Source organism: Siphateles boraxobius, unplaced genomic scaffold, assembly GCF_051911475.1.
Source record: "Siphateles boraxobius isolate OS27281-9 unplaced genomic scaffold, OSU_SipBor_1 100, whole genome shotgun sequence".
In the NCBI taxonomy this organism is placed as follows: domain Eukaryota; kingdom Metazoa; phylum Chordata; class Actinopteri; order Cypriniformes; family Leuciscidae; genus Siphateles; species Siphateles boraxobius.
The window spans coordinates 1194918-1216662 of record NW_027508701.1 but is presented as its reverse complement, the minus strand read 5'-3'; the positions used below and the strand labels follow the sequence as shown (position 1 = coordinate 1216662).

The following is a 21745-nucleotide window of genomic DNA, read 5'->3' as shown; positions in this document are numbered from 1 at the left end:
CAAGTACATAAGTGAAGAATCCTTAGCAGAGAATGGTTTTGATCCATCGACCTCTGGGTTATGGGCCCAGCACGCTTCCGCTACGCCACTCTGCTAACCATAAAAAAACGCCCATTCACAGGGGTTTTCAAAATGACTTGCTTTTAGGCTCACATGCAGTGCACCTAAAGTGCACATGAAGCGACACATGAATTGAGAAATGAAGTGCCTCTGTCATAAACGAGATCAGGAGAAAAATACAAAAGGTTTTAGCACATAGACGTGATAGCTTTTCTTCAGGTAAAAACAGAGTAGGTTTATAAGTAAAGCAGTCTTAGCAGAGGATGGCTTCGATCCACCGACCTCTGGGTTATGGGCCCAGCACGCTTCCGCTGTGCCACTCTGCTCCCGGCAACTGCTTTGACACACCCTACTTTTTTTCAAAATGACTTGTGTGTAGGCTCGCTTGAAACGCTCTTCTATTATCAATTAAAACAGGTTAAAATGCAGAGCGATATTAGGTAAAGCAGTCTATGGTTTCAATCCATCAACATCTGGGTTATGGTTCCAGCACACTTACGCTGCTCCACTCTTCTATAAACCACCCCAGATGGGACTCGAACCCATAATCCCTGGCTTAGGAGGCCAGTGCTTTATCCATTAGGCCACTGGGGCTGTGAAAGTCCTGTGCTCATGTGCCCCGATTACTTTGGCTGTAGTGACAACAGCAGCATTGGCATTTAAAGAAGACCATCACACATAGTAATCCTGATGAACGACTACTTCGAACAGGCCACTGGGACATGATTCGCTTGCCCTACTAATTGTCCATCTCATTCAGGTGGCTTAGTCAATGAGGCGTTTGAACAGGGCATACACACACAAACACACAGATTTTATGAACGATCAAGCAGGATGTGGAAGTTGCTCTTTATTTGGGATAAAACAAGTACATAAATGAAGAAGCCTTAGCAGAGGATGGTTTCGGTCCATCGACCTCTGGGTTATGGGCCCAGCACGCTTCCGCTGCGCCACTCTGCTAACCATAGAAGAGCTCCCATTCACATGGGTTTTCAAATGGACTTGCTTTTAGGCTCACATGAAGTGCACCTAAAGTACACATGAAGCGACACATAAATTGAGAAATGAAGTGCCTCTGTCATAAACAAGATCAGGAGAAAAAAACAAATGGTTTTAGCACATAGACGTGATAGCTTTTCATCAGGTAGGAACAGAGTATGTTTATAAGTAAAATAGTCTTCGCAGAGGATGGTTTCGATCCATCGACCTCTGGGTTATGGGCCCAGCACGCTTCCGCTGCGCCACTCTGCTCCCGGCAACTGCTTTGACACAGCCTACTTTTTTCAAAATGACTTGCGTGTAGGTTCGCTTGAAATGCTCTTCTATTATCAATTAAAACAGGTTAAAATGCAGAGCGATATTAAGTAAAGCAGTCTATGGTTTCGATCCATCAACCTCTGGGTTATGGTTCCAGCACACTTCCGCTGCTCCACTCTTCTATAAACCACCCCAGATGGGACTCGAACCCATAATCCCTGGCTAAGGACCATCACACAAAGTAATCCTGATGAACGACTACTTCGAACAGGCCACTGGGACATGATTCGCTTGCCCTACTAATTGTCCATCTCATTCAGGTGGCTTAGTCAATGAGGCGTTTGAACAGGGCATACACACACAAACACACAGATTTTCTGAACGATCAAGCAGGATGTGGAAGTTGCTCTTTATTTGGGATAAAACAAGTACATAAATGAAGAAGCCTTAGCAGAGGATGGTTTCGGTCCATCGACCTCTGGGTTATGGGCCCAGCACGCTTCCACTGCGCCACTCTGCTAACCATAGAAGAGCTCCCATTCACAGGGGTTTTCAAATGGACTTGCTTTTAGGCTCACATGAAGTGCACCTAAAGTGCACATGAAGCGACACATAAATTGAGAAATGAAGTGCCTCTGTCATAAACGAGATCAGGAGAAAAATACAAAAGGTTTTTAGCACATAGACGTGATAGCTTTTCTTCAGGTAGGAATAGAGTATGTTTATAAGTAAAACAGTCTCAGCAGAGGATGGTTTCGATCCATCGACCTCTGGGTTATGGGCCCAGCACGCTTCCGCTGCGCCACTCTGCTCCCGGCCACTGCTTTGTCACACCCTACTTTTTTCAAAATGACTTGCGTGTAGGCTCGCTTGAAATGCTCTTCTATTATCAATTAAAACAGGTTAAAAACGCAGAGCGATATTAAGTAAAGCAGTCTATGGTTTCGATCCATCAACCTCTGGGTTATGGTTCCAGCACACTTCCGCTGCTCCACTCTTCTATAAACCACCCCAGATGGGACTCGAACCCACAATCCCTGGCTTAGGAGGCCAGTGCCTTATCCATTAGGCCACTGGGGCTGTGAAAGTCCCGTCCTTATGTGCCCAGATTACTTTGGCTTTAGTGACAACAGCAGCATTGGCATTTAAACAAGACCATCACACAAAGTAATCCTGATGAACGACTACTTCGAACAGGCCACTGGGACATGATTCGCTTGCCCTACTAATTGTCCATCTCATCCAGGTGGCTTAGTAAATGAGGCCTTTGAACAGGGCATACACACACAAACACACAGATTTTCTGAACGATCAAGCAGGATGTGGAAGTTGCTCTTTATTTGGGATAAAACAAGTACATAAATGAAGAAGCCTTAGCAGAGGATGGTTTCGGTCCATCGACCTCTGGGTTATGGGCCCAGCACGCTTCCGCTGCGCCACTCTGCTAACCATAGAAGAGCTCCCATTCACATGGGTTTTCAAATGGACTTGCTTTTAGGCTCACATGAAGTGCACCTAAAGTGCACATGAAGCGACACATAAATTGAGAAAGGAAGTGCCTCTGTCATTCACAAGATCAGGAGAAAAAAACAAATGGTTTTAGCACATAGACGTGATAGCTTTTCTTCAGGTAGGAACAGAGTATGTTTATAAGTAAAATAGTCTTAGCAGAGGATGGTTTCGATCCATCGACCTCTGGGTTATGGGCCCAGCACGCTTCCGCTGCGCCACTCTGCTCCCGGCAACTGCTTTGACACAGCCTACTTTTTTCAAAATGACTTGCGTGTAGGCTCGCTTGAAATGCTCTTCTATTATCAATTAAAACAGGTTAAAATGCAGAGCAATATTAAGTAAAGCAGTCTATGGTTTCGATCCATCAACCTCTGGGTTATGGTTCCAGCACACTTCCGCTGCTCCACTCTTCTATAAACCACCCCAGATGGGACTCGAACCCACAATCCCTGGCTTAGGAACGCCAGCTGCCGAAGGATAGTCCGTCAAAATGGGGATAATGTTGAACAATGTTGAACGCCACAGTCAATCACGTCGACGCGCTATAACATTTGCAGCCAATTAGAGAGTGCCATTCTCGACATTATAACATTTGCAGCCAATCAGAGAGCGCCATTCTTGACTTTTTCCTTATCATTTTCGACATTTGACCAATCAGAGTACAAGGAAATGTCGATGGCACGTTTACGCTTAGCACCGCTAGGAGGAGGAGTCAGGAAGCTAGCCGAGTGTCAATCAAGTTGCCGAACTGAGCCGAAGGTGTACGAAGTAATGACATATCCTGAGGGGCGTGTCAGAGGTCAAAAAGTTCAGACGTCGAGCATCACTGTCACGGAGGTCAGGCATCATCATTTTAACGGAGGACTGCAAAACTTATTTTTCGGTAACTTTAACTGTATTTTCGGACAATGTAATTTTATATTTGTATATAATTGTATATATTATAATTGTAAATATCGTGTGTGCTTTTTTTAAAGAAATAATTTGTATTATAGTAGTTTTGTTCAAAACGATATAACCTAACCGTTAGCCCCCCAACAAAAAAATGTCTGGCAAAAAATCCCATAAAGCCATGTCAGATACTGACTGGATTGCAAGGCTAAAAAAGTTTGCCAGCACAGGAGTTTGGCCATCAAATGAGGGTAACAGGCCAGCTCCTCGACAGAAAAAGTGGCATGACGTGTACCAAAGGGTGAGTGTGCTTTTGTCACCTTTGCATGATGTAATAATTGTAATCCTAATCATTAAATTCAATGTCATCATTATTTATAGATATGTATGTAGATAATGTTGCAGGTATTTGAGATTTATGTTTATTTATGTAAAAAAAAAAAACCTTTTTTTTGCACTGGGAGATTCAGAGATTTGAGGCAGTGGGGGTGGGGATATTGAGTGAATGGATGTTTTTTTGAAGGTGTGAAATGTTCCTCTCTTGTTCTTTTAAAGGAGGATACTAACTTTACTCACTCTTTATCTCTAATTTTACAGTTTGTGTCACCCCTTCAAAGAACATGAATAAAAATAAATGACAGACTACAATAAATTAATGTGGCATTCATACTGATAAGTTAGAAATGCATGTATTCTATGTTATATGTGTGATAATGTTTACAGATTGAAAGATGTCCGATGCAGTCTCGCGGCCAGACAACCTTGCTCGGAGCGGTCCCAAAGTGCATATGTGGTTTTCACACTCAAAAGGTAACAATGTAAAGATGTAACTTGTATTTTTTTTATATATGTATAATTTACTGAACAAATTCTTCTCGTTCAACAATTATTGTAGCCTATGTATTTTTGTGGTTGTCTTAAGCAGGCCACAGCCTCTATTGGACAAGCACCAAGGGTTGTTGAACAACAGTCTGCCGCTACTGGACCAGCACAGGAGGTCATGGCGCAGAGTCAGCGTCAGCTCCCACCCCAGCCTACTTCTAAAATTATACCAAGTTTGTCAAAGGTAATAACAATTTTTTTTTTTTTTTATAATTGCAGTTTTAATATACGTTTAGTATAAAGGTTTAAGTTCAGTGGAAATGGCTGGTATGTTTTTACACCTACCTGCCAGCTGTGACACCTTGTACAGGGGCGGCTGTAGTCTGCTTATTGGTCAGTTTCACTGTCTCAGGTTGGTTTAGATCAAGTAAAATGGTGAAAGAACAATGTAACCTATGTGATCTCTCTTTCTTCTCTGGGCTCTGCTCTTGCATTCTCCTCTTCCTCTCTAATTGGGCTTTGCCATTATGGGTTAAAGGACACTCGCGTCCTTCATGGCATCTCTCTTGATTTTTCCAACTGGCTACTGAAGCTACGTCTTTCATTCTGTATTTCTCAGGTAACATTCCACTTATGCACAATTAATTATACACGTATTATTAATTAAGTCATCATGAATCTGCTTTGTTGCCATTTCAAGGGTAACCTTCATTACTGTTAATAAACGCTTTCTCTTACAAACTATGTGCAAACTATTTTTGATTTTAAGTCATTTTTAAAAGGTACTTGTTAAATTACTATATACTCACATTCTAGCAATACCTTCCCACACATTTTTCTATTCTAACTGTGCTTATTTCAATCTGTATAAGTTGTAGAGTGTGGTAATACACAGACAAAAAAATAAGTTAAAGAAAGAAAGCAGGTCCTTTAGTTATATAATGAATGATAGGATCAATAGATATTTTCTCATTTTACATTTTATTATATTTTTGGCCAATGTGCTGTTACAATTCAATTTGTCTTTTCATTGAAATTGTTTTGCCCTTTTTTAGTTCACCAAACCAAGATTTGGTGGGTCCCACATTGCTGCTGCAAAGCCAAATCTGAGTGTGGCTAGGAGACCATCTCAGGCTGTCGACCAACCCAGCGCAGCAGTGTCCAGTGCCCCTACACCAAGCACCACTGTCTCTGTAAGTACTGGCATAATCCACATTGCATTCTAAGACAAATTCCACATCTGTGCACTTTTTAGAAACTTGCATTCTAAGATACATTCCACATCTGTGCACTTTTTAGAAACATATTTTGTATTCCAGGAAACATCTCAGGCTGTTGACCAACCCAGCGCAGCAGTGTCCAGTGCCCCTACACCAAGCACCACTGTCTCTGTAAGTACTGGCATAATCCACATTGCATTCTAAGACACATTCCACATCTGTGCACTTTTTGCAATAGCAAAAACAATATTCCAAACCTTAGATACAGTATAAAAACCTCGGCTTCTTTAATGATATCAGTTCAAAAACAATATATCTCAGCTGATAATAAACAAACAATTGAATAATTGACACACACCTGATTTATGTTGGGTAAATTGGGCCAACCATAGCTGATTCCAGTCTGGCTTAGACTCAGTGGCAGGGGTTATTTCTTTCTGTTACATTGACACTTATACATTAAAAGGAGGACTTTGAGGAGTGATGTTTTTGGAAACAGAAAAAGACAAACACTGTAATGTCTGGACGAGGAAGAGTAAGAGCAAGGGGCCCAGGGAGAAGAGCAGGCCCAGTGAGAGGTGCAGTGAGAGATGCAGTGAGATGTGCAGTGAGATGTGCAGTGAGATGTGCAGTGAGAGATGCAGTGAGATGTGCAGTGAGAGATGCAGTGAGATGTGCAGTGAGAGGTGCAGTGAGAGGTGCAGTGAGATGTGCAGTGAGAGGTGCAGTGAGAGGTGCAGTGAGAGGTGCAGTGAGATGTGCAGTGAGATGTGCAGTGAGATGTGCAGTGAGAGGTGCAGTGAGAGATGCAGTGAGATGTGCAGTGAGAGGTGCAGTGAGAGGTGCAGTGAGAGGTGCAGTGAGATGTGCAGTGAGATGTGCAGTGAGATGTGCAGTGAGAGGTGCAGTGAGAGGTGCAGTGAGAGGTGCAGTGAGATGTGCAGATAGAGGTGCAGTGAGATGTGCAGTGAGATGTGCAGTGAGAGATGCAGTGAGATGTGCGAGAGGTGCAGTGAGATGTGCAGTGAGATGTGCAGTGAGATGTGCAGTGAGAGGTGCAGTGAGATGTGCAGTGAGAGGTGCAGTGAGAGATGAGAGGTGCAGTGAGAGGAGCAGGGCCAGGGAGAAGAGCAGGCCTAAGGACTTCCAAAGGCTGCAAGAACAGTAGTCAGTGATGAAATTCGTGCCACTCTCATTGACCATGTAATCAACCACGGTCTTTCGCTAAGAGAGGCTGGTAAACAGTAAAGGGAAAAAAAACTGATTTGCTTTTTACTGGAATACTGTACATGTGGACATACAGTTCCCAACCAATAAATTTAGTGTAAAAATGGTGGATTGCATGTTTTGTATGCAAATACCTGTAAAACTGAAACACAAAAGTCTATGAAGTTTTTGTAATACAATAGCCAGTATTTTGAAACCCTAGTACTTTAATTGACTGCATGTACCTTGTGAAGTGAAAACAAGTGTTATTCTTTGACAGAATAATTTCATTCTGAGTCAGATTTCCAGTGTTTTGGTAAAGTTAGTGTGTGCAGAGAAAGATGTGTTCTATTTTGAAATGAAGAGTTAGTATATATTTACAGTTTTTTTCAATTGTTTACATGCAATTTTGAAAACCTCTACCTCCTTCTCCTCTTCATCTACCTCCTTCACCTCTTCCTCTACCTTCTTCTCCTCTTCCTCTACCTCCTTCTCCTCTTCCTCTACCTCCTTCATCTCCTCTTTGAGCCCCCCCTCTTATTCTCACTCTTCTTCTTCTTCTTCTTCTAGCTCCTTCCATTTTTGTTGAAGACAGGTGAACTCACCTGCTGCCTTTTATAGCACTCCTGAGTGATGCGTTTTCAAATTAGCACATGTGTGCTTCCACGCCTGATGGATGTGCATATCCAATTAATTCATTAGTGTGGTCAATGGCAATCCGGGGCTTTGTAATGACAAGGAAGTAACCTCACAATCCTTATCTGTGTCTAAGGTGTGAAAATGTGTGTAGAGTTTTACAAATCACTGTGTGTAATGTTTTGCTAAAAGGGTAAAACAGACATTGTGTGTAATGTTGTGCAAATCTGTGGAGGGGTTTTGCTCATTGGAGTAGAATTTTGCAAATTGCGTGGAAATTTTTATTTTAGTGTGTAAACAATCATAAAAATCTGTAACAAAATGTGTTATTGAGAAGAAAATTATCCATTTGGCCAATTGTGTTTTGTTGGTGTGAGTCTGTGTTAAGAGTTTAGGAAAAAGTATCTGAAGTATGGGTAAGCGCTTGTTAGCGATTGAAAAAAACTGTAAATACTTTTGAAAACAGATTCAAATAAGCGGCGATCCTAAATTGCAATATTATTTCCCACTATTACTGTTTTTGACTGTATTTTAATCATATTTCAAAAACAAAAAGAATCTTACTGAACATAGACCTTTAAACAGTATTGTATAATTCCATCTAGGATTAGTTAAAATTATTGGACAGTTATGACTGTTTCTTTCTCTTGTTATATATGCAACATATATTATATTTCATTGCATGTTGTCTCGGTAAGTAATTTCAAATTTTATTGGTCCAAAATAATTGAATTTGCATATTAACTGTCACAACTCAGTAGAGTCACACAAATTAGTGCTAGCAGCTGACACAATTCTGAAAACTATTGGAACAAATGTATACATTTTATTCTATAACCTTAAGTACGTATTTGACATCCAATATTTTCTATTTTATATGAGGGTAAATGACCTGCTAGACTAAATGTTTTGTCTTTTTCCCTCACAGACTACTCCTTCGGGGGCATTACTGCAAGATGCATCTGCAGTTCGACTGCATCGTTTTTGGTCGGACACTTTGCCACCAGAGGATCACAGGTGGATTGCCAGCAGGCTTTTTAAAATGGGGCCCAAGGGAAAACCAGAGCTTCGAGACAACCTACAGCTCTGGTATTACCCACCACAGCCAGCACTTATTTACAACCAGGCTCCAGCTCCAGACAGATTTTTTTGTCATGCTCTGTTGCTGTGGATGCCGTACAAGCTGTGGAAGATCAAGGCTCTCTGTCCCAATTCTGCCTGCGGGCAGCATCAGCTGACTGGAGGCGGTCTGCACAAAAGGGCACGGCAGGTTCTGGACATCGATAGGATGTACAACATGGTCACAGAAACCCTCATCTGTACCAAGTGTAAAGCCTCGCATGTGTCCTGGAGTCAGACTGTCCTGCAACAGCTGGATCTGGGCCATCGCTCTGAATTTCGGGTCATCCTCACGCGGAAGTAAGTACACTTTAATTCCACATCCAGTTGATAGCCCATCATCACATATGTTTGCAAATACTTTACAAATCAATTACGTAAAATATATGAATGTGTGGATTTTGCTTTTCCTAAGGTATGCCTGTGATATGAGAGTCATTCGGCTCCTGCGTGAGCGTGGCCTAGGCAACAGTCCCATGCGGGTCATCAAACAGCTGCGTGAGAACCACAGTGAGGAGTGGCTCCAGCGTATGGCCCGGTACACCACCCAATGTGTGGACTTCCTCAAACGACCCGGGGTGTTGCAAATACAATTCCAGGAACCCCCAGAGCCTACAGTGGTCCCAAGCTGCAAGTGGCTGCTCACCGTGTACAGCCAAGACATCCTGACAAGGCTGGATGAAATCCATGCAAGGATAACATCTACGTATGGTTCAGTCTTGAAGATGGATTCTACTAAAAAGGTTAGCAGGGGATTTTTGTTAATTTATGGTGTTTACTGTTATATCATTATCAGAGCATGAGTATCATATTCTAGATGGTGTGATGTTTCATTGCATTGCATGCTTCCTGTCATCTACTGCAGATCACTAAGAAGCTGGCTGGGACGGCAAGGGGAACGGGACTCTGGCTTACCTCTGTTGGCAATGAGTTTGGTCAGGTGCTCATGAGTGTGCTGACAGCACAGGAAGGAGCAGGACTGGACATGATGGTCGATGGTCTGGTGAAAAGGTACCAGCAGGCTAGTGTGGATCCACCTGCTGTTTTGTACGTGGACTGTGGCTGCTGCACTGATGTTGGTGAGACCAAGCTGAAAACCAGATTCAGAGGGTGGCCTGATCTCATGATTCGGTTGGACATCTGGTATTTTATGCGCAGGATTGCCATGGGGTGTACAACTGATGCCCATCAGCTGTATCCCATCTTCATGTCACGGCTGTCAGCGTGCATTTTTGAGTGGGATGCGGCTGATGTTTCTATGCTTCGCAAAGCAAAGAGAGAGCTGTTGATATCCCAGGGTTGGCCTGCGCTGACAGATGAAGATGTCAACAAGCATCTTACCAGGAATGAGCTGGCACTCCATTGCCGGAGGAGGACCTGTGGAGAGGAGACTACCATCCTTCTCCTTGAGCGGCTGCTTACAGAGCTCCTGAGCAGCAAGGGCAAAGACTCCCTGGGTGTTCCTCTCCTGGACCGAGAAAGGATGGAGCACATCTGGAATGTCCAGAAGAAGCATGTGAAATGCATTCAAGACCCCCCTGGTGTTGTGCTCTATACAGAGACAGGGAGCCTAAACAAGGGAGGCGTGCTTCTGAAGACCTACAGATGTGCCAGAGGCTCCACTTCTCTCGAGTCCTTTCATTTACACCTGAACCGTTTCATCCCAGGTATTGTCTTTGTCACACACACTGTGCATGTGTAAAGAAAGAGCATTAAGTGTTTTTGTGTGTTCCTTTAACACCTCCTAAACACTGTTGTGTCTATTTACAGGGACCAGTGCAAACAGTCTGAACTTTCAGATTTATCTGCTGGAGGGTCTACACCGGTGGAACCAGGACCGGGAGGCTGCTTCCCAGTCATCGGAGCCATCAGCTTTGCGCAGCTACACAGGAGAACTTGTTCACTGTGTAAACGGCAATTATGAAAAGCTGTTTGGCAGGAAAGTGGTCCCCACGTTTTGTCCCCCTGCATGTTACACCGGTGAGAATTATTTTATATACTTTTTATTTTATCAACTTGCAATTTCTGTGTAACCTCCGTCTATATGTCAGATTTAACCCTATAGAGTCGATTGTATCATAATTGATATGCAAGTTTCTAAAGGACTCTAAATGATCAACATGATCAAAAATTTTTAGGAAACCTGGCCTCTGTCGTCTGATTGATTATAGTCTTTTAGTATAAATGTAAAAGTGTCCACCTTCAGCTCGTGCTTCACGTTTCTTTTCATTGTGAAACCTTTACTGATTTTATAAAGTAATTGTAAGAATAACTTTTATATTGTTACTAATATTTAATGACTAGTTACTAGACTGAAGCAGCTTGGGTTCACTTGATTAGAAAATCATGTTACATGTAAATATCAAAATGATCATCAGACTTTTCTCTCAATCATCATTGTATTGCATTTAATTTCATGTTTTGCCCACATAATTAAACGTGTTGGGCCTCTAAATAAAACTGTTTTGTTTTTTTTCTCCTTGATGATGAGCTCTATATTCTCACACTATATGAGCTACTACAAAAGCCTAATGTATCAAATATGATACACAACATTCTATTTAATTTCCGTTTGTTTATTGTTTTTATTTCAGGTGAGCTCATTGGAGTGCAGTATCTGTTCCAGCAGACTGGTCAGGCACTGCAGGACATGAATCCTGACTCTGAGCAGACAGCAGAGCTCATTGAGGACCTCAGTGTGGAGGAGCGAGATGAAGATGAGGGCTTCTGTGACATCAGCGAGGATCACACAATAGCAGATCCGGAGGCTGTTCTGTCACCACCCTCTTCCACACTGACACTGGGTTCTTCCACCCTGGTCACCAGCAGTGCCACACCTGTACTGGGCTCCACATCCCCTTCACTGATCCCTGACCCCAAACTTGTCCTCACACAGTCTCCTTCATCACCTGGACCCTCAGGGACTGCTGTCACACCTGTTCCCTCTGAAACATCTGTTTCAACTCTCCCCTCAGAGCCAGAGGATGCTGGTCAGGATGTTGATGAAGAAGAGACGGTAAATAATACTCTTTTGTATGTCTTTCAAATTAACTAGAATAATTATGATGAATTAACATCCAGTGCTTTAAATCCAGACTTTCCACATATTTTACATTTAAAAGTACAGCCTAAATTCATTTGTAAGCTGCAAATACACATCAAGTCAAGTCATCTTTATTTATTTGGTGCTTTGTAAAATGTCAAGAATGGCGCTCTCTGCTTTGTACTATACAGTGCTTTACGGTGATAAACAGGAAAGTAACACAATCAGTTATGGAATTATGCATTAGACAGATGTGATGTAATAATTGTATTGCATGTTTGTGTTTTTTAATAGGCTGTTGACTACCAAAATATCCCGGGTTATCAACATGTGGACCAGCTGGCAGAATATCTGGTGGATCTCCGGGACCACACAGCCCTCAGCCTGACCAACCAGGAAGCCAACACCATAATTGCTCTTTGGCAGAACCTGGATGACCGGGACAAGGAACGGGTGGTGTATGACAGTCGATGCCGAAAGAGACTGCTGAGTGGACGCTTCAAGGTCCCGAAGAAGCCCACTCACCCTGGTGTAGAGAGCACCACCAGATGTGTGCTGGGTGCAAGCAGCGCACCTGCTCAGTGGCCTGACTGTTGCCGTCTGGTGGAGACCATCTTCATCAGACTTTGCACTGTCCACCCAAGCCCCAAAAGAAAAGGCAAGGGAGCCCTGTCAAGATGGTCTCTGATCCTGCAAGACTATCGCAGGATAAGGCAGCTTGTACTGGGCAACAGCTTGGTGATGGGAGGAACATCCATGCAGCTGGTGGAGGTTAACCAGAACACCCTGATTCAGTGGTATAACAAAAGACAGAAAAAGCAGGAGCTGTCTGTGCTGCTTCAGGGCATTCAGTTGCCTCAGCCCCTCCCTGAAGCTCATGAGCCTCTCCAGGTAGCCAAACGTCTACGGACTGAGCCAGAACAACCAGGGGAGCAGCACCAATACAGGCTACCAGAGAGCACAGCTGGTCAGGCAAAGCAGAGGCAGACTTCTGTTGGGCGACCCCCTCTCAGACCCAAGGCACCAGCGCAGAGTCAGACGTTGCTGACACCATCTGCATCTGGAGCATCACTGCAGATGGTACCAAATATACTTATACCATCAGCACCAGGTTTCCAGGGTGTGCCCATGTTCCAGGCTGTGCCAATGTTCCAGGGTGTGCCAATGTTCCAGGGAGTGCAAATGATCCAGGGCATCCCAATGGCCCAGGGGATGCAAATGGTACAGCCACTGTTACAGCCAACAGCTGTACAGGGCACCCGCTTACCCGCTTCACCAGCTGCCAATCCAGACGCCATGCCCAAGAGACCCTACAGGAGAACCGTAGAGGCCAACACTTGCAAAAAAATGTGGGCAATTTAAAACAAGTGCTACAGGACATAGCCAGTACAGGGGCAGGGTGTACTGCCCACAGACTGAGACTGTTTCAAAAGAGGTGTGGTTGGAGGAAATGCGGAGAACCATTTCCAAATAATGTATATATTTTCATGTATATAGCATCATGTATATAGTGTAAACAGTTGTTTAAATAGTTAATACTTGTTGAATATTATTTAATTGTTTTTTTTAACGTTATTTAACATTTTAACTTTTTATTTCTTGTTTTTGAAAACCTATTTAACTCTTCATTTGATTTATTTATTTTTAAAACATGTTACCAGTATTTAACATTTTAATATTCATTACTGTTCTGTTGGCATGATTGGAAAATAAAAACAAATTGGCAAGTGATTTCTTTTTGACTTTGACTTTCATATAACACTAGTTCATCAGAACACTGCAACAATATAACATTTGTATATAAAAAATATAAATTATACATTTTTTTATTCTTGTGATTGACATTTTCAGCATATTAGTTACTATTTAATGGGTTGCATCTTTGTTCATTACAAATAACAGATTTGCAAGTGTCTTGTTTGAATGTAACCTAAAAAAATACTTAATCAGATCAATAATAATACAACAACTACTAAATAATAACACAGTTCCATTGGCAATTATATATTTTTATGAAAGAATATCAAAGAAACACAACAAACAAATTACATATGTATATTTTATTAACACTGGAACAGTATGCATTCAAAAAGAATTTGCTTATTTACTTTTACTTTCATATAACACAATATTTCATCAGTACACTGCACCAATATAACATTTGTATTTAAAAAGATAATTTGTCCATTTTGTTATTCTTGTGACAGACATTCTTCATATTAGTTACTATTTAATGGGTTGCATCTTTGTTTGTTGCATAATAATGCAAATAACATTTTTTTTTTAATGAAAGAATATCAAAAAACAACAAACAAATTACATATGTATATTTTATAAACACTGGAACAGTATGCATTAAAAAATTTAGCTTATTTACTTTTACTTTATTATAACAATATTTTATCAGTACACTGCAACAATATAACATTTGTATATAAAAAATATAATTTGTACATTTTGTTATTCTTGTGAAACATTTTACAGCATATAAGTTACTAATTAATGATTTGCATCTTTGTTCATTGCATAATAATGCAAATAACATTATTTTTCATGATAGAATATCAAAAAACACAACAAACAAATTAAATATGTATATTTTATTAAAACGGGAACAGTATGCATTCAAAAATAATGATTATTTATTCAAATAATAAATATTACAAAAAGTTGTCTTTAGCTGGATTCGAACCCCGGTCTTGGTGCACACCTGCAATAGAAAACAGTGTGATATAAATGCGTGATTTTCACACACGAAGAAACCGGAAAATGTATCATAAGATCTATGCTAATGAAGGCATATCTTTGAACATCAAATTTCAGCCTTTCTTTTCTTCGTTTTTTCTTTCTCTTCTTCCCCCTCTCTTTTTCTTCCTTCCCCTTTTCTTCCCTTCTTCCCCACCTTTCTTGGACTATTGTTCCCCAGCTTGAACGCAGTGCCTTATCCATTAGGCCACTGGGGCTGTGAAAGTCCCGTCCTTATGTGCCCAGATTACTTTGGCTTTAGTGACAACAGCAGCATTGGCATTTAAACAAGACCATCACACAAAGTAATCCTGATGAACGACTACTTCGAACAGGCCCAGCACGCTTCCGCTACGCCACTCTGCTAAGCATAGAAAAACACCCATTCACAGGGGTTTTCAAAATGACTTGCTTTTAGGCTCACATGCAGTGCACCTAAAGTGCACATGAAGCGACACATGAATTGAGAAATGAAGTGCCTCTGTCATAAACGAGATCAGGAGAAAAATACAAAAGGTTTTAGCACATAGACGTGATAGCTTTTCTTCAGGTAGAAACAGAGTAGGTTTATAAGTAAAATAGTCTTAGCAGAGGATGGTTTCGATCCATCAACCTCTGGGTTATGGGCCCAGCACGCTTCCGCTGCGCCACTCTGCTCCTGGCAACTGCTTTGACACACCCTACTTTTTTCAAAATTACTTGCGTGTAGGCTCGCTTGAAATGCTCTTCTATTATCAATTAAAACAGGTTAAAAATGCAGAGTGATATTAAGTAAAGCAGTATATGGTTTCGATCCATCCACCTCTGGGTTATGGTTCCAGCACACTTCCGCTGCTCCACTCTTCTATAAACAAATGGTTTTAGCACATAGACGTGATAGCTTTTCTTCAGGTAGAAACAGAGTATGTTTATAAGTAAAATAGTCTTAGCAGAGGATGGTTTCGATCCATCGACCTCTGGGTTATGGGCCCAGCACGCTTCCGCTGCGCCACTCTGCTCCCGGCAACTGCTTTGACACTCCCTACTTTTTTCAAAATGACTTGCATGTAGGCTCGCTTGAAATGCTCTTCTATTATCAATTAAAACAGGTTAAAAATGCAGAGCGATATTAAGTAAAGCAGTCTATGGTTTCAATCCATCAACCTCTGGGTTATGGTTCCAGCACACTTCCACTGCTCCACTCTTCTATAAACCACCCCAGATGGGACTCGAACCCATAATCCTTGGCTTAGGAGGCCAGTGCCTTATCCATTAGGCCACTGGGGCTGTGAAAGTCAATGCTCATGTGCCCCGATTACTTTGGCTGTAGTGACAACAGCAGCATTGGCATTTAAACAAGACCATCACACAAAGTAATCCTGATGAACGACTACTTCGAACAGGCCACTGGGACATGATTCGCTGCCCTACTAATTGTCCATCTCATTCAGGTGGCTTAGTCAATGAGGCGTTTGAACAGGGCATACACACACAAACAAACAGATTTTCTGAACGATCAAGCAGGATGTGGAAGTTGCTCTTTATTTTGGATAAAACAAGTACATAACTGAAGAAGCCTTAGCAGAGGATGGTTTCGGTCCATCGACCTCTGGGTTATGGGCCCAGCACGCTTCCGCTGCGCCACTCTGCTAACCATAGAAGAGCTCCCATTCACATGGGTTTTCAAATGGACTTGCTTTTAGGCTCACATGAAGTGCACCTAAAGTGCACATGAAGCGACACATAAATTGAGAAAAGAAGTGCCTCTGTCATAAACGTGTAAGGAACTCAGCTTTTTGGAAATATTAATAATCAATAATATCTTGTTATTATTAATTATAAATATTTGGGTCAGTTAATTGGATTAACTTGATGTGGCTGAATTAATATTACAATCAATTAATCAGTTCTTCCAATGAACTCTTTTGATTATTAATTTATTCTAAGAAAAGGGTATCTTCCATGGCCACCGAAGAATAATTATTTCTTCGCCTGTAGTACTTTGAGCCAGTAGCAAAAACCGTGATCGTAAAGTGACTTGTATTGCAAACAAAACAGAACCAAATACATATTATGTACAAGTTTTATTAACTAAATATAGATATTTATATGAATATAAATAAACTAAACAACATACACACATGAATACATAAATAGGTTAGTGATAGGATGAAATTGGAAACCGGAAGAGGGTCTAAGAGAAGAACCATCAGAATTTCATTTTCACATTTCATTGAATTGAATACTTGCATTTGTAATGGGAACAATTCTTGAAGTTGTTGAAAATTGAAGTCGTTGATGGTTCCGGCAGTGTCAAGTGGAAGTTGGTTGAGCGTTCTCTTTCTCCAGGAACGCATCGCTGGTTTGGTCAAGGCCTGGGACTCTGTTGAGGCCACGCCGAGCACCCAGGAGAAGTGAGGAAGTCGGAAGGATGGGTGATTGGAGTCGTTGTTGGTTGGAGTCTTTGTTCCAAAACTTTTGAGATTGTCCTTGGTTCTTTGTGAGAGAGTCATCTCTCTCCTGCCTGAGCCCATATGTAGTTGGAATCGAGGCCTGCTGGGCCCTGGGGCCCCCGTGGAGGGGGAGGGGGTTCCCCAGAATCACCAGAACAGTGTTGCGGCTGGATGAAAGAACTAAGAGAGGGAGGTCACATGTGGACTGTCTCTAATAAGGCCTGGAGAAGATCCTCCCCTAAGGGTTGAACTCGACCAATCAGAAAGGGGACATGTCTGAGAGGGAATGTGGCTCTTAGTTGATTTACGGATCTTTGTCCCTAGCATGATTATACCTTCATTAATGCTAAAATAGCTATAACACATCCACACTGCATTCTAGAAGAAGGTGATGTACATCAAAGTGTGAGTCATTAAATGAGGATTAGTTAGGTAGGATGCATGGTACAGGTGAGGTTACATTGATCGTTAGTTGGTTGTATACCAGGATACATACCATAATATATACCTAATAGTACACGAGACAGTAAACCATTTACACTGTTTCTTTCACAGTTTTATGCATGTTCATTTATAGATCAGTTAGTCTGTAATTAATGCAGCAAAGTCTGTTTTAAAGAGGGTTTCTGTTTCATAGTCTCTCTCTTGAGTATGTGGCCACATTCCTCGGAGGTCGTAAAATCTCCTTATCATGCCCTGTAACATGGCACCGTTTCTGCCCTTGTGTTTGTTCATTTGGGCTGTGTGAGGAGTTTCATAAACCTTTGTATATAATGAATAATTAGTATGTGTCTGATTGGTCCATACCCTACAAACGAGATCAGGAGAAAAACACAAATGGTTTTAGCACATAGACGTGATAGCTTTTCTTCAGGTAGGAACAGAGTATGTTTTATAAGTAAAGCAGTCTTAGCAGAGGATGGTTTCAATCCATCAACCTCTGGGTTATGGGCCCAGCACGCTTCCGCTGCGCCACTCTGCCCACCATAGAGGAGCTCCCATTCACAGGGGTTTTCAAATTGACTTGCTTTTAGGCTCACATGAAGTGCACCTAAAGTGCACATGAAGTGACACATGAATTGAGAAATGAAGTGCCTCTGTCATAAACGAGATCAGGAGAAAAACACAAATGGTTTTAGCACATAGACGTGATAGCTTTTCTTCAGGTAGGAACAGAGTATGTTTATAAGTAAAGCAGTCTTAGCAGAGGATGGTTTCTATCCATCGACCTCTGGGTTATGGGCCCAGCACGCTTCCGCTGCGCCACTCTGCCCACCATAGAGGAGCTGCCATTCACAGGGGTTTTCGAAAGGACTTGCTTTTAGGCACACATGAAGTGCACATGAAGTGACACATGAATTGAGAAATGAAGTGGTTCTGTCATATACGAGATTAGGAGAAAAATTCAAAAGATTTTAGCACATAGACGTGATAGCTTTTCTTCAGGTAGGAACAGAGTATGTTTATAAGTAAAGCAGTCTTAGCAGAGGATGGTTTCGATCCATCAACCTCTGGGTTGTGGGCCCAGCACGCTTTCGCTGCGCCACTCTGCTCCCGGCAACTGCTTTGACACACCCTACTTTTTTCAAAATGACTTGCGTGTAGGCTCGCTCGAAGTGCTCTACTATTATCAATTAAAACAGGTTAAAAATGCAGAGCGATATTAAGTAAAGCAGTCTATGGTTTTGATCCCTCAACCTCTGGGTTATGGTTAAAGCACACTTACACTGCTCCACTCTGCTGCAAACCACCCCAGATGGGACTCGAACCCACAATCCCTGGCTTAGGAGGCCAGTGCCTTATCCATTAGGCCACTGGGGCTGTGAAAGTCCTTTGCTCATGTGCCCCGATTACTTTGGCTTTAGTGACAACAGCAGCATTGGCATTTAAACAAGACCATCACACAAAGTAATCCTGATGAACGACTACTTCGAACAGGCCACTGGGACATGATTCGCTTGCCCTACTAATTGTCCATCTCCTTCAGGTGGCTTAGTCAATGAGGCGTTTGAACAGGGCATACACACACAAACACACAGATTTTATGAACGATCAAGCAGGATGTGGAAGTTGCTCTTTATTTGGGATAAAACAAGTACATAAGTGAAGAAGCCTTAGCAGAAAATGGTTTCGATCCATCGACCTCTGAGTTATGGGTCCAGCACGCTTCCGCTGCGCCACTCTGCTAACCATAGAAAAACTCCCATTCACAGGGGTTTTCAAAATGACTTGCTTTTAGGCTCACATGCAGTGCACCTAAAGTGCACATGAAGCGACACATGAATTGAGAAATGAAGTGCCTCTGTCATAAACGAGATCAGGAGAAAAACACAAATGGTTTTAGCACATAGACGTGATAGCTTTTCTTCAGGTAGGAACAGAGTATGTTTTATAAGTAAAGCAGTCTTAGCAGAGGATGGTTTCAATCCATCAACCTCTGGGTTATGGGCCCAGTACGCTTCCGCTGCGCCACTCTGCCCACCATAGAGGAGCTCCCATTCACAGGGGTTTTCAAATTGACTTGCTTTTAGGCTCACATGAAGTGCACCTAAAGTGCACATGAAGCGACACATGAATTGAGAAATGAAGTGCCTCTGTCATAAACGAGATCAGGAGAAAAACACAAATGGTTTTAGCACATAGACGTGATAGCTTTTCTTCAGGTAGGAACAGAGTATGTTTATAAGTAAAGCAGTCTTAGCAGAGGATGGTTTCTATCCATCGACCTCTGGGTTATGGGCCCAGCACGCTTCCGCTGCGCCACTCTGCCCACCATAGAGGAGCTGCCATTCACAGGGGTTTTCGAAAGGACTTGCTTTTAGGCACACATGAAGTGCACATGAAGTGACACATGAATTGAGAAATGAAGTGGTTCTGTCATATACGAGATTAGGAGAAAAATTCAAAAGGTTTTAGCACATAGACGTGATAGCTTTTCTTCAGGTAGGAACAGAGTATGTTTATAAGTAAAGCAGTCTTAGCAGAGGATGGTTTCGATCCATCAACCTCTGGGTTGTGCGCCCAGCACGCTTTCGCTGCGCCACTCTGCTCCCGGCAACTGCTTTGACACACCCTACTTTTTTCAAAATGACTTGCGTGTAGGCTCGCTCGAAGTGCTCTACTATTATCAATTAAAACAGGTTAAAAATGCAGAGCGATATTAAGTAAAGCAGTCTATGGTTTTGATCCCTCAACCTCTGGGTTATGGTTCCAGCACACTTACACTGCTCCACTCTGCTGCAAACCACCCCAGATGGGACTCGAACCCACAATCCCTGGCTTAGGAGGCCAGTGCTTTATCCATTAGGCCACTGGGGCTGTGAAAGACCTTTGCTCATGTGCCCCGATTACTTTGGCTTTAGTGACAACAGCAGCATTGGCATTTAAACAAGACCATCACACAAAGTAATCCTGATGAACGACTACTTCGAACAGGCCACTGGGACATGATTCGCTTGCCCTACTAATTGTCCATCTCCTTCAGGTGGCTTAGTCAATGAGGCGTTTGAACAGGGCATACACACACAAACACACAGATTTTATGAACGATCAAGCAGGATGTGGAAGTTGCTCTTTATTTGGGATAAAACAAGTACATAAGTGAAGAAGCCTTAGCAGAAAATGGTTTCGATCCATCGACCTCTGAGTTATGGGCCCAGCACGCTTCCGCTGCGCCACTCTGCTAACCATAGAAAAACTCCCATTCACAGGGGTTTTCAAAATGACTTGCTTTTAGGCTCACATGCAGTGCACCTAAAGTGCACATGAAGCGACACATGAATTGAGAAATGAAGTGCCTCTGTCATAAACGAGATCAGGAGAAAAACACAAATGGTTTTAGCACATAGACGTGATAGCTTTTCTTCAGGTAGGAACAGAGTATGTTTATAAGTAAAGCAGTCTTAGCAGAGGATGGTTTCGATCCATCAACCTCTGGGTTATGGGCCCAGCACGCTTCCGCTGCGCCACTCTGCTCCCGACAGCAGATTTGACACACCCTACTTTTTTCAAAATGACTTGCGTGTAGGCTCGCTTGAAGTTCTCTTCTATCATCAATTAAAACAGGTTAAAAATGCAGAGAGTTTTAGCACACAGCTGAGGGAACTGTTCTTCAAGAAGGAACAGAACATTTACATAAGAAATGCATTCTATGATTTCGATCCATCAACCTCTGGGTTATGTGTCCAGCACACTTCTGCTGCGCCACTCTGCTAACCATAGAAGAGCTACTTTACAGCGATTTTCAAAAGGACTTGCTTTTAGGCTCACATGCAGTGCACCTAAAGTGCACATGAAGCGACACATGAATTGAGAAATGAAGCGCCTCTGTCATAAACGAGATCAGGAGAAAAACACAAATGGTTTTAGCACATAGACGTGATAGCTGTCTTAGCAGAGGATGGTTTTGATCCATTGACCTCTGGGTTATGGGCCCAGCACGCTTCCGCTGCGCCACTCTGCCCACCATAGAGGGGCTCCCATTCACAGGGATTTTCAAAAAGACTTGCTTTAAGGCACACATGAAGTGCACATGAAGTGACATATGAATTGAGAAATGAAGTGGTTCTGTCATAAACGAGATCAGGAGAAAAATACAAAAGGTTTTAGCACATAGACGTGATAGCTTTTCTTCAGGTAGGAACAGAGTAGGTTTATAAGTAAAGCAGTCTTCCAGGCTCGCTTGAAGTTCTCTTCTATCATCAATTAAACAGGTTAAAAATGCAGAGAGTTTTAGCACACAGCTGAGGGAACTGTTCTTCAAGAAGGAACAGAACATTTACATAAGAAATGCAGTCTATGAT

At 42.2% G+C, this 21745-nt stretch overlaps 5 non-coding genes across 5 annotated transcripts; all 5 read right to left on the bottom strand.

The window, feature by feature from the left end:
- Positions 1-581: 581 nt before the first annotated feature.
- Positions 582-654, bottom strand: trnar-ccu (transfer RNA arginine (anticodon CCU)). The gene has a single exon. It is a non-coding gene; the product is annotated as a tRNA-Arg (tRNA).
- A 1670-nt stretch (positions 655-2324) lies between these two features.
- On the bottom strand, positions 2325-2397 carry trnar-ccu (transfer RNA arginine (anticodon CCU)). Its single transcript has one exon. It is a non-coding gene; the product is annotated as a tRNA-Arg (tRNA).
- Positions 2398-15704: 13307 nt separating this feature from the next.
- On the bottom strand, positions 15705-15777 carry trnar-ccu (transfer RNA arginine (anticodon CCU)). Its single transcript has one exon. It is a non-coding gene; the product is annotated as a tRNA-Arg (tRNA).
- Positions 15778-18691: 2914 nt separating this feature from the next.
- On the bottom strand, positions 18692-18764 carry trnar-ccu (transfer RNA arginine (anticodon CCU)). The gene has a single exon. It is a non-coding gene; the product is annotated as a tRNA-Arg (tRNA).
- A 1424-nt stretch (positions 18765-20188) lies between these two features.
- On the bottom strand, positions 20189-20261 carry trnar-ccu (transfer RNA arginine (anticodon CCU)). The gene has a single exon. It is a non-coding gene; the product is annotated as a tRNA-Arg (tRNA).
- Positions 20262-21745: the final 1484 nt, after the last annotated feature.